Source organism: Protopterus annectens, chromosome 8.part0, assembly GCF_019279795.1.
Source record: "Protopterus annectens isolate FY-2018-M chromosome 8.part0, PAN1.0, whole genome shotgun sequence".
Taxonomy (NCBI): Eukaryota; Metazoa; Chordata; order Ceratodontiformes; family Protopteridae; genus Protopterus; species Protopterus annectens.
The window spans coordinates 1,795,633,088-1,795,647,623 of record NC_056741.1 but is presented as its reverse complement, the minus strand read 5'-3'; the positions used below and the strand labels follow the sequence as shown (position 1 = coordinate 1,795,647,623).

At 43.8% G+C, this 14,536-nt stretch overlaps 1 protein-coding gene across 1 annotated transcript in view; it reads right to left on the bottom strand.

The window, feature by feature from the left end:
• CNOT1 (CCR4-NOT transcription complex subunit 1) overlaps nucleotides 1-14,536 on the bottom strand; it is a 4,219,019-nt gene that overhangs the window by 1,769,244 nt on the left and 2,435,239 nt on the right. The gene's annotated exons all lie outside the window — the stretch shown is intronic.

The window sequence follows — 14,536 nt, the reverse complement described above, 5'->3', positions numbered from 1 at the left end:
CAGTGTGCCTCCTAATTTTCTGAAACCTAAGTGCAGTCTAAGGCGGGGGGAAAATACTGCATGAAAATATTTCAATATAAACAATATTAAAGGGACTCCAATTACAGTAAACAAAATGAAAAGCTATACAGATTCATGATGTAGAAGGGAAAATTGGCACTCCACCGAGAATTTCAATACATATCTATGATGATAAATGTATATTCAATACCAGGAGTCCTTTTTAGCAGATGTACAACTGGCAAGAATGAAAAGCAGTACAAAGAACTCTCAAGAGGTTAACATGTGGACCAAATAGTGAAAGCTCAGAGGGTTAAATCTAGTAACTCCAAAGTGCCAAAGAATGTCACTTATAAAAGTCATACAGCAATATCACCTACTGAGATGTGAAATCACTCACAAGCAGGCATTGCATATACTTCTGTAATGGAGGCATTTTAAAAACTAGCAAAATAAGCAGCCAGAACCCACCAAGATGTTTTGACAGCAGAGTTTTCTAATAGACAGTAAGCTGCCTCATAGAAAAAGACAATCCACTTAGTCTGAGCAAGAGGTGTCACACTTCCTCTCCTAGACCAAAGCAGATATATTTACTCACATGCGTCCACACCTTCATACAATGGTATCAGAATGTTCTTCACTAACATCTTCCCACCACTGAAAGGCTCTTCAGCAATTTCCAACTTTTCCAAAATGGCTAGCTTTCTTTCCGATGCTGTCACCTCATCAAGGTCATACAAAATGAAGTCAATACCCTTCCACAAAATTCATGATGGTCAATGGAGATAAGATCAGAACACGAGTGGAAAGACACACTTTCTGGAGGTAAAACAGCAGCATCAGTCCTGTGAACGCAGGGAGGTGTAGACCCTTCTTATTCCAATCTGTGAAGATATTAAAGTCATGCATTTGTCATAGTACATATGGATGAGAAGGTCCATCTTTGCCAACAGCAATTCTAATTCCCATCACAAAGTTAAGATGGCTCAAATTCGGGACACTTCACTTTTATCCAAAAGGCTGCATGTAATCACCTCTCTCTCTGGATATCATTTAAGCTACATAAAATCTAAGTAACATGCTCTCTTACTCTTGCTCAACCAATTTGCTCTTCCTGTCCTAACTTACAGTTTTGGAGTGACTGACTGGTCCCAAAATGTGTTGGGTAGATTAGACAGAAAAACAAGAATTCTTCATGCTCACCAAATGATTTATGAAAATCAGTGCATACAAAGATTATATATTCTTTGTTCAGAAGGAGATATGGGGTTCCTCGAAATTGATCACATACATAGATTTGCAATTGTGGGATTACACACATCTACTGGCCTAACAAGACTCATAGTGAAAGTTTTGAAACATGAGGAGAAGATAACTTGCTTGCTTAGTCCAGCAGAAGCATATCGGTGTCAAGCAGGAATGGAAATCAAACCAGTAGTGGATAAAAATCAGGCAGAAATTGACTGTGAAAAAAATGAATATAAGGTGAAGGATCAGATGAGAAGGTAAGAAATGTGGGAAATGCATAAATATAGTTGCACGTATAGAAAACGTCTGGAAGAACCTCATGTTGATCAGGATGAAATGCAGGAATGGTTAAGGAGAGGCGAATTCAGACCAAAAGTTGTCTTTCGGCTTTTCCCAGTTAGGGGTCGCCACAGCGGAACTCCAGGTCCACTAATGATTGGCAGTAGATTTTCACCAACGCCGAGGTGCCAGCTCGACGTTCAACCTTCAACAAGGCACGCCCATTTACGCATGTCTTTCAAATGCCCACCCAACCACGGGGAGGACATGCAGACTCCACAAAGAAGGCACTCCCCGCACTCCGAGAATCGAACGGGAGAACCTCTTGCTGTGAGGCAACAACGCTACCGCTGCACCACAGCGGATGTCGAATTCAGACCAAAAGATGAAAGGTTAATACTGGCAGGCCAAGACAGTGGGCTACATACATGTTTGGTTTATAAAATCCATTGAACATGTGGGAGAAACAGACAAATGTAGGTTTTGTAAAACTGAATTGGAAACAGTTGCACACTTCGCTGCTGGTTATGACATACTAATGGCAGAAGGACTGCATACTGAAAGGCATAATAATGTGGCAAGACTGTTGCACTGGGGATTGTGCAAACATGATATTGAAGTGGCTGAAAAACACCGGTAACATGATCCACGAAGCATCATTGAAAATGATGAAATTTACACAACAGTTCAAAAGACAGATGCGAGAACACCGGACATAGTGGTCCATGAAAAGACAAAAGTAGCACTGATCACTGAAATCGCTACACCCAGTGACTACAGTGTTTTGAATAGAGAGTCATAAAATATCAAGATCTGCAGGCAGAAACAAAGGTAATGTGGAAGAAAGAATACCCAGACAGTCCCAATAGCAGGAGGAGCAAAAACAAACCTACAATCGTATTTAGATGCATTACCAATATATGTAGCTTTGTACAAATTGCAGGAGCTATTACTGGCAACACTGCAGGTGCTGGAAAGAGCACTTCTGGCTGACAAAGACTGAAACAATACTAATTTCATGAACTTTGTAATTCTACTTTGACTTGGGAATGGGGTCCATTCCCATCATGGCATCACAAACCTAAAAGATCTGGGGAAATTAAAAACCAAGCACACAACAAAACACATGACCTTTAGACAAAGTCAACAAGGGGGATGTGAAAGGTTAGCATGTATAACAGATAAGGATGAACAAGCTCTCATCTTGATTAAGATGGGTACAGAACTCTGGTGCCTGATGCAAGGGAGTCGGTCCTTAAATGCAGGACGTGGTCAAGTTCATTGTCCTTGGTGGTCTTCCGCATGAGCATCCCTGTGATCACTGTGTTCCCATATATACACACACCCAAACTAAGCTACGTCCACTGTACACATCTTGCAAAAGTATTCAATGAGGATGAAGCAACTACTGCACAAATCAATCCCAGCTTCACTGGGAAAAAGCCTGAAAGTCAGACACTATTCTAAGTTTAACCTTGCCAGGTTCTCTGCAGAACTGCTTTAAGAGATGTGTGTCTTAAGTGTTGTGTATTCAGAAACAAGGTAATCCTTCCAGACATTATAATGTTCCCTGAAGAAGGCAGCTAGGACTTCTGTTTGAAAAAGGTATCAAAAGTACCATGAGAAAAATATTGAAGATTTACAAGCCTAAAAGAAATGTGAAGCAAAAGGCAGAGGAAGTGAAACAGAACCACTTTCATACACTCCCCCCAAACCAAAATTTGGCAATGCAGCCTATTTTTCTCCATTACAGCTGAAGCATGGCAAGGATATGGACAGAACAGGCAGCATGGTGAATTATGGGATAAAGGGAGGAGTGTTCAGTATTATGGAATGATTCTGTCTGCCAAGCAGTTAAGGATGAGAAACAGTACTGACCATGTAAATAACTTTCTGTAATTGTACAGATTAGAGCGTTATTACAGTTGCAGCCATAATGGATAAGGATCTTTGCTAATGGCAGAGCCAGTTATCTATTCCATCAGCACTAGGCAACCTTTCCCAAGGCTACAATGATATGGCCTTACTTCACTTATCTTCATGTATCTGGGTGCACAGATGGTGGCCACCCAAGCCATTTATGGTTCTTTCATGCTCATCTCAAGCAAAGCAGACAAGTTTGTGTCAGGGTCTGCTAATTAGGATTGCCCCAGGGATGCAGTCTGTGCATTCAGAATTCATGCTTGCCTTAGAAAAACTGAGCAAGGCAAGCAGAACAGTGAATAAATACATATAAAATGGGGAAGAACATGTTGTGGGGTACCTAACCCGAAGCCCTGATGGTCCTGTACAGCGAAAGTGATATACAAAGTAAATAAGAACAAAACATTTACAATTATAAGTTACTGCACACCTGTGCTTGTGTTCATGGGTCATTGCTGCACTCGCATCTATGGAGAACAAACTCAAAAGTAGGCCCATTCAAAACAGGTGTCTGGCTTACCACGTACAAAAGGACTGCAGGATGTTTGCCTGGACAATACAGGCAAAAACTCAGCCTCTGTCTGACTATTTATCCAGTCTGTAGGCATCTTGAAAATGTATGAACTGATAATCAAGTGGTTGCTTCAAAAATGCCTTGGTCAATATCCCTTTGAAGGAAAGCAGTGTCAGTTGCACTACTCCCTCTACAACAAGGTCTAACCTTTTCCTGCAAGGCCCGGTCATGGCTGCTGTGACTACTTACATTTGCTTTGTCATAGGCAATTATATTTCTGCAAAGGAAACACCTGGCATGATTTTCCATAGAATTCGTTTCTATTCAAGTATCATTTCCATTCTCTACACATAGAGTACAAACTCTTACCCCATATTCTGTGGAAAAGGGAAGACTGGGAGTTGCACTGGATTATGACTACTTGAGCCTGCTGACGTAAAAGGGCTAGTGCACAGGGTCAGCCTGTCTAAGGAACTGCAGAAAATGATCTCTGCAGATGATAGGTTATACTTAAATGCTCCTAGCAGAGGTGATGGATACTAGACTGTTTTTAACGTGAGAAATTTTGGAGGTGATGAATGAACCTGGATGAAAGGATGATGAGCTTAGTTTTTTGTTCCCAACCTGAGGCCACTTTCTTCTCGGAAGATGCCCTTCAGGAAAGTACAGTTGTGTACACTTACCATAAATGTAGATGTTAGAGTGTACTCATTTGTTAAAGTCATTACATTTGGGTTATCTGCTTGCAGTAGCCCTTAGTCGGCCTGATTAACAAAGTCTTGGGCCCTGCGTCAGTTGCTGTCTCTTCTTCCATGACGTCCGGTCGTGAGGGGTATAAAACATGCAGCAGACACCATTACATCAGTTTTTCTTGCCCCAGAGGTCAGGTGCTCCCCTAATGGAAAGCAATTAAATCTATAAATACAAGGATATGCCTCCAACAAAAAAGCAAATACACCAAAAAGCTTTTTAAGCATAGTAAGTGAGAATACAGGTATGGCCAAAAGAAAAGAAGGGGGCTGGAGGGAGGGTAACCAGGACTGCAACAGTGAATACACTCGAACATCTACATTGTACATTTATGGTAAGTGTACACTACTGTACTATGTTCTTCGTGTTTCACTGATTCAGTCATTACATTTGGGTAGATTCCCAAAGCTAAGGTTGGGAGGAGGAGTTTAAATAGAATTAGGAACAGCTATAAGGCCCTGCAGCACTGCAGTGGCAAAACCAGCTCTGGATTTAGAAAAAAAGGGCAAATGATAATGCTTGGTGAAAGTATGCACAGAACTCCAGGTAGCAGCCTCTAGGATGTCCCTGGTAGGGACGCCCCTGAGAAAAGCTGCAGAGGTAGATGTAGCCCTGGTTGAATGGGGTCTGATGCCCTGTGGGATAGGTTTTCCATGGTGTTTATAGCAGAAATGAATGCAGTGGCCTATCCATTTTGAAATGGTTTGCTTTGAAATAGCTTTCCCCTCTGTCCCTGCAGCAAATGCCACCAGGGGTTCAGATTTTCTTTAAGGTTTAGTCCTGTCCAAGTAGAATCTAAGGTGTCTGTGCAGATCTAAGGAGTGCAGTATCCGTTCCCCTTTGTTTTGTGGGTTAGGAAAGAAGGTAGGCAAATGAATGGACTGATTAAGAGCCACACTGGATACCACCCTGGGCATGAGAGAGGGATTGGTTCTGAGGGACACCCTGTCCACATGAAAGATGATAAAAGGCTCCACTGCCACAAGGGCCTGTAATTCCAATACCCTTCTTGCAGAAGTGATTGCTAAAAGGAAAGCTGTTTTCCAGGAAAGGAATTTTAAATCTGCAGTAGCAGCTGGTTCGAAAGGAAGGAAAGTGAGTTTCTCCAAGACAAAGTTAAGGTCCCAGGCTGGCATTGCAGCTCTCCTGGGTGGCCTTACATTTTGGCCCCTCCGAGGAACTGCTTGAGCAAAGAGTTAAAGAGGGGAGGGCTCTGTGCTATAGAGAGCTGAAATGGCTGAGGCATGAATTTTGATGGAGGAAAAGGACAAGCCCTTATGAAGCATCTCAGTCAAGTACTGTAAAACCTGAGGTAAATTGGGCACTGCTGCGCTTATCCCTTGAGATTGGCTCCAGGCACAAAATATTTTCTATTTTGCAACATAAGCTTTTCTAGCACTAGGTCTCCTTGCCTCTAAAATGATATCCATCACTGATTTACTGAGGGATGGTAAAGGAGAGATTAAGTAATTAGCCAGGCTGCTAGGTTCAGGTTTTGCAGCAGAGGGTGCAGAATCTGGCTTTCCTGCTGAGACAACAGGGAAGGAAGTCTGAGGCAGGTGCCATGGGGCCAAGCGTGACACACTGCGCAAGAGGGGGTACCAGTGTTGGCGTGGCCAGTCTGGTGCAATTAAAATCGTCCTTGGCTTTTCCTGTTTGATCTTTAGTAGTACCTTGGAGAGCAGAGGCAGAGGAGGAAAAGCCTAAACTGATAGGTTTTTCCACCTGAAGGATAGAGCATCTACTTTCCAGGCTAACTTGTGGGGAATCCTTGTGCAAAATTTGTCCAATTGATGGTTCTGGGGGGAAGCAAACAGGTTTATATCCGGGCTCCCCCATTTGCTTGTCAACATGTTGAAAATCCTTGGTTCCAGTTTCCACTCGTGTGGGTCCATGAGGTTTCTGCTTAGTCCGTCTGCCAATGTATTTAGCTTTCCTGGCAGGAACTGAGCTTGTACATTCACTTGGTAGCTCAAGGCTGTGTTCCACAACGTCATGGCTAGTCTGCAGAAGGGATAAGAATGTGTAACACCCTGCTTGTTTATGTACAACATGACAGAGGTGTTGTCCGTCTTTACCATTAGTTGTCCTGGAAGAATGTGGTCCTTGAAAGCTGTCAGAGCATTCTGTACAGCTAACATTTCCTTTTGGTTTATATGCAGGTGCATTTGACTTGGGTTCCATTTACCCTGAATGCACTTCCCTGCCAGGTGAGCCCCCATGCATAGTCTGATGCGTCCATTAAGGTTTGGGCTGCAGGGGGTAGTGCGAATGGCAGTCCCCTGTTTTGGTGGTAGGCCTCTGCTCACCAAAGGAACTTAAGCATAGGCAAGGTATGATAGGAATCATTACTTCTAGAGCCTGTGAATGTTGACACCATAGGCTTTTGAGATACCACTGTAGTTTCCTCATACGTAGCATTGCATATGGAATTAGAAGAATGCAGGAGGCCATGAACCCCAAGGCTTGTAAGTATTTGCCTTGCAAATAACTGGGTTTTTGTGGCCACTTGTTTGAAGTAGGCTGTCAAATAAATCTGTTTCTCTGGCGTGAGGAAAGACATCTGGGAAGTTGTATTCAAGTTTGCTCCCAGGAATATAATTTGACAGGGTACCAGGTGTAATTTCTTTTCATTTATGGTGTAGCCCAGACAGGTCAGTACCCCCCGAACAAAGGCCAGATGATCCAAAAGCATGTCTTGGCCTTCTGTCTGAATTAGACAATCGTCCAGGTATGGGTATATCTGAATATTTCTTTGCCTGCAAAATTCAATGACTGGTGCTAGGCACTTTGTGAAAACCCTGGTCGCATTAGATAAGCCAAAGGGCAGTGCAGAGAACTGATGGTGCATGTAGCCTGCTTTGAAGCGTAGGTATCTTCTGCAAGACTCCCTGGTAGGGATGTGCAGGTAAGCTTCTTTTAAGTCTAGTGTTGCCAACCATGCATCCTTGCCTAGCATAGGAAGCAGCTGAAGAGTCAACATTCTGAATTTTGGAATCACCAGAAAGGTGTTTAGAGTACAAAGGTCCAGAAAAGGATGCCATGTAATGCCTTTTCTGGGTATCAAAAAAAGTCTTGAATAGAAACCTTGTCTCTTTTCCTCTTCTGGTACCAAATGAATAGCCCCCCATGCTTAAGAGAGAGAGTACTTGATTTTGGGCCTCTGCCCATGATTTGGGGGTAGATCTGGACACCCACTTAGTGTTGGTAACGTGTGGAAGTGAAACCTGTATCCCTGGGACACTATTTAAAACCCATTTGTCCTGGGTAATGAGTTACTGGTTTTTGGCCTGCAGACCAATCTTTCAACCTACAGGAGCATTCAGTTGGGAAGTGCTTGGAATTTTTAAAAGCAACTCATTGAGACAGTTTTCCATAGGGGGGAGTCTTAATACTCCCAGATTTGGGTGCGGAAACCCACCACTGCTTAGTCTTGTGTGTCCCCTGGGACTGAAACCTGGGGTTCCTGCTGTGTCTGGGTTTGGCTTGAGAAGACCTTGAAGGGGCTGGAAAGGACCAATTCTTAGAGGGCCAGTGCCTACTAAATCTAGGAGGCTGAACTTGTAAGAAATCTTAACAGATTGCCTAGATTTAGCTTTACCCTCCATCTTTTTAAGAACTTCCTCAGCCTTCTTGCCAAACAGGTGGTCCTGATTTAATGGAGCATCCAACAGTTTAGCTTTAACATTATCAGGCAAAGATTGCTCCTTATGCCAAGCATGCCTTCTGAGCACAGACCCAGTAACAGCAGCCCTGCAAGAGGCCTCTAATGAATCAAATCTACATTGCAAAGTATGCTTTCCAACCTGCTCAGCAGAATGCATTAAATCCTGTAATTCTTTTCAGCACAGTCAGGAATCAACATAATTTTCTGTTTAAGCAATCCAATAACATGTTTTTGATACTTTAACATATGAAACTGGCAGTTTAAAGCCCTAATGGCCAAGGTTGTAGAAGTGTAAATCTTCTTACCACATCTATCCAGTGCCCTGGAGTCTCTATCAGAAGGGATACGATTTTTAGCAGTAGAAGCCTTAATGCCCTTGGGTCCCTGTGAAATAGTCTCTGGATCCGCATTAGGATTTTTAAAAAGGAACTTCTGTGAATCATGAACCCTGTAATATCCGTCTGGTTTTCCAGGTGCAGGAGGCAAAGAATCAGGTTCCAAACTAGATTCAGAAAAGGCATCCTCAACAATGTCTAGTACAGGAGATATAGCTAAAGCATATGCTGAGGCAGGAGTAAGAAATCCCAAACCCTCTTTTTTGAATCAGAAAAATCCTGGCTTTCCCAGTGGAAATGCTCCCTTAGAATATGTAAGGTTTCACCAAAAGAAAAATCCTCTGGAGGGGAAGCAGAGGGAATAGAGTCCTCTGCATCAGACACCTCATAAGTAGATAAGGGCAAATCTACATCAAAAGAATCAGAAAAATCAGAATCCTGGTCAGAAGATTCATAAACAACCTCGGTCCTAGGTCTCTTTGAAGGGGGGGGGGGGGCTGGCTTCCCATGACTGGAGTTATAAGATCTTCAGCCATTCTTATTTGTTTTTTAGGCATAGAGGCCTGAGCATGCGGCCTGGGCATTGGTTTCTTAGACATGGTTCAAGATTTAGGCTAAACGAAGAAGGAGGCATCGGTTTAATATGCAAGGCCATAGGCCTGAATACACCCGCAGAAGCCGATGCCTGCACATCGGCTCCGGACCCATCCATGTAAAGAAATCCGCAGGTTCCACAGTTGAAGCATCTCACGGCATACTGAACTCCGAATGGGTCTCAGGAGAGGCCTGCGAATCAGAAGTAGCACGTATCAAGGGGTTGCGAAAGCACCTCACTGAGTACTGGCGGCTGGCTTAGGAGAAGCGCCGTCAGCAGCTTTGGACCTCGGCGGCCTGTCACTGTCTGTGTTTTTTCAGAATCCCAGTAGTCGGATGGCTAACAGACGACATTTCTGGATAATTAAACAGAGAACCGAAGTATTTAGAGGTGAAAATATACCAACAACGTATTGTGTGCTGATTAAATAGGGCAGAAAACTGACAGCAAGGTACATCGTGGTCAGGGCCTAGGTAAGGAATACAGTACGAATGAAAATCTTTGAGAGGTATTTGCTTTCCAGAAGTAATACAATGATAAGCTTTTACTGACATCGGTAAGGAGCAAAAAAAAAAAAAAAAAAAAAAAAAAAGTTTCCCCAACAGCATACTTAGCTTTAATTGAAGACTTTGGTTCTGAAACTCAAAAACGAAAATTTCAGATCTCGGCCGACAGACACTTGCGAACTGCTTCGGGCACCGCACGGCTAGAAAGACTGATGTAATGGTGTCAGCTGCATGTTTTATACCCCTGACTACCTAATTTCATGGAAGAAGGGACAGCAACCGACACAGGACCTAAGACTTTGGTAATCAGGCCGACTGAGGGCTACTGCAAGCAGATAATCCAAATGTAATGACTGCAACAGTGAAACATGAACAACAACCAGGACTGCAACACTGAGCACACTAGAACATCAACATTTATGTTAAGTCTACACAGCTGTACTATGTTCTTCGTGTTTCACTGTTAGTCATTACATTTGGGTAGATTGCCAAAGCTAAGGAAGGAGGCAATTAGAGAGCATTAGGACCAGCTATTAGGCCCTGCAAGACTGCAGTGGCAAAACCAGCTCTGGATTTAGAGAAAATAGGCAAGTGGTAATGCTTGGTGAAGGTATGAACAGAACTCCAGGTAGCAGCTTCTACGATGTCCCTGGTAGGAACATCTCTGAGAAAGGCTGTTGAGGTAGATGCAGCCCTGGTGGGTGGATTTCCATGGTGCTTATAGCAGAAATGAATGCAATGGCCTGTCTATTTAGAAATGGCTTCCTTTGAAATGGCCTTCCTCTCTACCCCTGCAGCAAAGGCAACTAGATGCTGTTCAGTTTTTCGGAGAGGCTTAGTCCTGTCCAAATAAAATCAGAGTTGTCTGTGCACGTCCCAAGAGCGCAGCATTCGTTTTCCTTTGTTCTGTGGATTAGAAAAGAAGGTTGGCAAATGAAATGACTGATTAAGGGCCACACTGGATACCACCTTGGTCATAAAGGAAGGATTGGTCCTGAGGGACACCCTGTCTGCATGGAAGATGATGAAGGGCTCCACTGCCATGAGGGCCTGTAATTCAGACACTTCTTGCTGAAGTGATGGCTAGAAGGAAGGTTGTTTTCCAAGAAAAGAATTTCAACTCTGCAGTTGCAGCTGGCTCAAAGGGTGGTAGAGTGAGCTTTTCCAATACAAACTTAAGGTCCCAGACCGGAGTAAGGGCTCTCTTGGGCGGTCTTTGGCCCCTCTGAGAAATCACTTCAACACGGGGTGAGAGAAGAGGAGTGGCTCCGTATTATAATGTGCTGAAATGGCAGAGGCATGAATTTTAATGGAAGAGAAGGAAAGGCCCTTGTGAAGCATCTCTGTTAAGTATTGGAGAATATGCGGTAAACTGGACACTGTTGTGCCCATCACCAGAGTTTGGCTCCAGGAACAGAATCTTTTCCACTTATCAGCATAGGAGTTTCTAGTACTAGGCCTCCTTGCCTCCAGAATGACATCCAGCACTTGCTTACTTAGGGATGGTAATGGAGAGCTCAGGTAATAAGCCAGGCTGCAAGGTTCAGGGTTTGAAACTGGGGGTGCAGAATCTGGCCATCCTCCTGGGACAGCAGGGAAGGAATCTTAGGCAGGTGCCATGGTTCCAGCAGTGACACAGCGCAAGAAGGGGTACCAGTGTTGGCGTTGCCAGTCTGGTGCAATGAGTATTGTCCTTGGTTTGTCCCGTTTGACTTTTAGAAGAACTTTGGAGAGGAGAGGCAGAAGGGGAAAGGCATAAACTGAGAGGTTTTCCCAAGTGAAGGACAGAGCATCCACTTTCTAAGCTTGTCTGTGGGGAGTCCTTGTGCAGAATTTGTCCAATTGGTAGTTCTGAGGGGAGGCAAACAGGTCTATCTCTGGGCTCCCCCATTTGTTTCTCAACATGTTGAATATCTTTGGTTCCAGTTTCCACTCGTGTGGGTCCATGAGATTTCTGCTTAGGTCATCTGCCAGTCAGTTTAGCTTGCTTGGCAGGAAATGAGCCTGTAGGTGCACTTGGTAGCTCAAGGCTGTGTTCCACACAGCCATGGCTAGTTTGCAGAGGGGGTATGCGTGGGTTCCCCCTCTGCTTGTTTATGTACCACAACACTGGTGTTGTCTGTTTTGACTAAATTGTCCTGGAAGGATACGGTCCTTGAAGGCTGTCAGAGCATTCTGTACAGCTAACATTTCTTTTTGATTGATATGCAGGTACATTTGACTCTGGGTCCATTTGCCCTGAATGCACTGTCCTGCCAAATAAGCCACACATGCATAGTCTGATGCATTTGTTAGGGTTTGGGCGGTAGGGGGTAGACTGAATGGCAGTCCCTTGTTAAGTTAGTAGGCCTCTGCCCACCAAAGGAATTCTGTCTTTATACATAGGAATCACTGATTCCAGGTCCTGAGAATGTTGACACTATAGGCTTTTTAGATACCATTGTAGTTTCCTCATATGCAGTCTTGCATATGGAATAAGTACGATGCAAGAGGCCATGAACCCCAGAACTTGCACTATTTTCCTTGCAGTTAACTGGGTCTTTGTGGCCAGTAATTTGAAGTAGGCTGTCAGATAAACTTGTTTCTCTGGCGTGAGTTAAGCCATCTGGGAAGTTGTGTTCAAGCTTGCTTCCAGGAATATAATTTGTTGGCGGGTACTAGATGAGATTTCTTTTCTTTTATGGTGTACCCCAGTGAAGTTAGCAGTTTCTTTACAAATGTCAGAAGATTTAATAGTATGTCCTTGCTTTCTGCCTGAATTAGACAATCGTCCAGGTATGGGTATATCTGAATATTTCTTTGCCTGCAAAATGCAATGACTGGAGCTATGCATTTTGTGAATACCCTGGGCTCGGTAGATAAGCCAAAGGGCAGTGCAGACAACTGATGGTGCATGTAGCCCTGCTCTGAAGCATAGGCATTTTCTGTAAGAATCCCTTATTGGGATGTGCAGGTAGGCTTCCTTTAAATCCAATGTTGCCAACCAGGCATTTTTACCCAGCATGGGAAGCAGCTGATTAAGACTTAGCATTTTGAATTTTGGACTTACCAAAAAAGTGTTTAAAATAGGTAGGTCCAGGATAGGATGCCAGGAGCAGTCTTTTCTGGGTACCAGGAAGAGCCTTGAGTAAAAACCTTGTCCCCCTTCTTCTGCTGGGACAGGCTGAATATCCCTGATACTTAGAAGAGAGAGAATCTGCTGTTGAGCTTCTGCCCTCTGATTTGGGGGTAGATCTGGCCAACCGGTTGGGGTTGGTTAGGTGTGAAAGTGGAATCTGTATCCTTGGAAAGACTATTTAAAACCCATTTGTCCTGGGTAATGAGTTCCCAGTTTTTTTGCATGCAGGGCAATCTGTCCCCCTAAGGGAGCAGGCAGTTGAGCAGGGCTTGGAAGGTTTAAGGTTAAGTCATTGTGACATTTTTCCATAGGGGGAGTCTTACTACTTCCAGCTTTGGAAGTGGGAGCCCCCCCACTGCTTAGGTCTGTGCGTGCCTTGAGACTGTAAGCCTAGGTTGTCTGCTGTTCCTGGGTATGGACTGAGAAGGCCTGGAAGAGGCTGGAAAGGACCAATTCTTAGAAGGCTAATGCGTACTAAAATCTGGGAGGCTGTACTTGCAGGAAATCTTTAACAGTTTGCATAGATTTAGCTTTTTACTCCATCTTTTTAAGGACTTCTGCTTTGGTGCCAAACAGGAGGTCTTGGTTTAAGGGAGCATCCAGTAATTTAGCTTTAACATGATCTGGCAAGGTTTGGTCCTTAAGCCAAGCATGTCATCTAAGTACAGACCCTGTGACAGCAGCCCTGCCAGATGGTTCGAGAGAGTCAAAACCACATTGCAAAGTATGTTTACCAACTTGTTCAGCACAATGCATTAAATCTTGTAATTCTTTATATTCAGCACAGTCAGGAATCAACATTAATTTCTGTTTAAGAAGTCCTATAATATGCTGCTGATACTTTAACATATGAAGCTGGCAGTTTAAGGCCCTAATGGCCAAAGTAGCAGAAGTGTATACCTTCTTACCCCATTGGTACAAGCCCCTTCAATCTCTACTAGAGGGGGTAGGGTTTTTGGCAGTAGTCTTAATTCCTTTAAGTCCTTGGAAAATGGTCTCTGGGTCAGCAGTAGGATTCTTGAAGAGGAACTTGTGAGATTCAGGTACTCGGTAATACTGGTCAGGTTTTCTGGAAGCTGGAGGTAAAGTGTCTGGGGCCAGGCTGGATTTCAAAAAGGCATCATCTACAATGTCCAGAACAGGAGGGATAGCTAAAGGCCTGTGTTGAAGCTGGAGTAAGGATTCCCTAAGCCTCTTTTTAGAGTCAGAGTAATCCTGGCTTTCCCAGCGGAAATGCTCCCTAAGAGTGTGCAAATTTCACCAAAAGAAAAATCTTCTGGAGGGGAAGCAGAGGGAATGGAATCCTCTGCTTCAGAATCCTCATAGGTAGATAAGGGCAAATCCTGATAATCAGAAGAAACAGACATTTCAGAATCCTAATCAGAAGAGAAATCAGTTCTTGGTCTCGGAGAGAGAAGGCTGGCTTACCCTAATTAAAGTAATAAGGTCTTCAACCGTTCTTGTTTTTTAGGCATATGGGCCTGACCATGCGGTTTTGAATGTAGGTTTTCTAGGTATGGGTCTAGTTTTAGGCCTTGAAGTAGAAGATGGCGTCGGTTTGAATTGCAAGTTTGTAGGCCTGAATACACCCTCACAAGCCT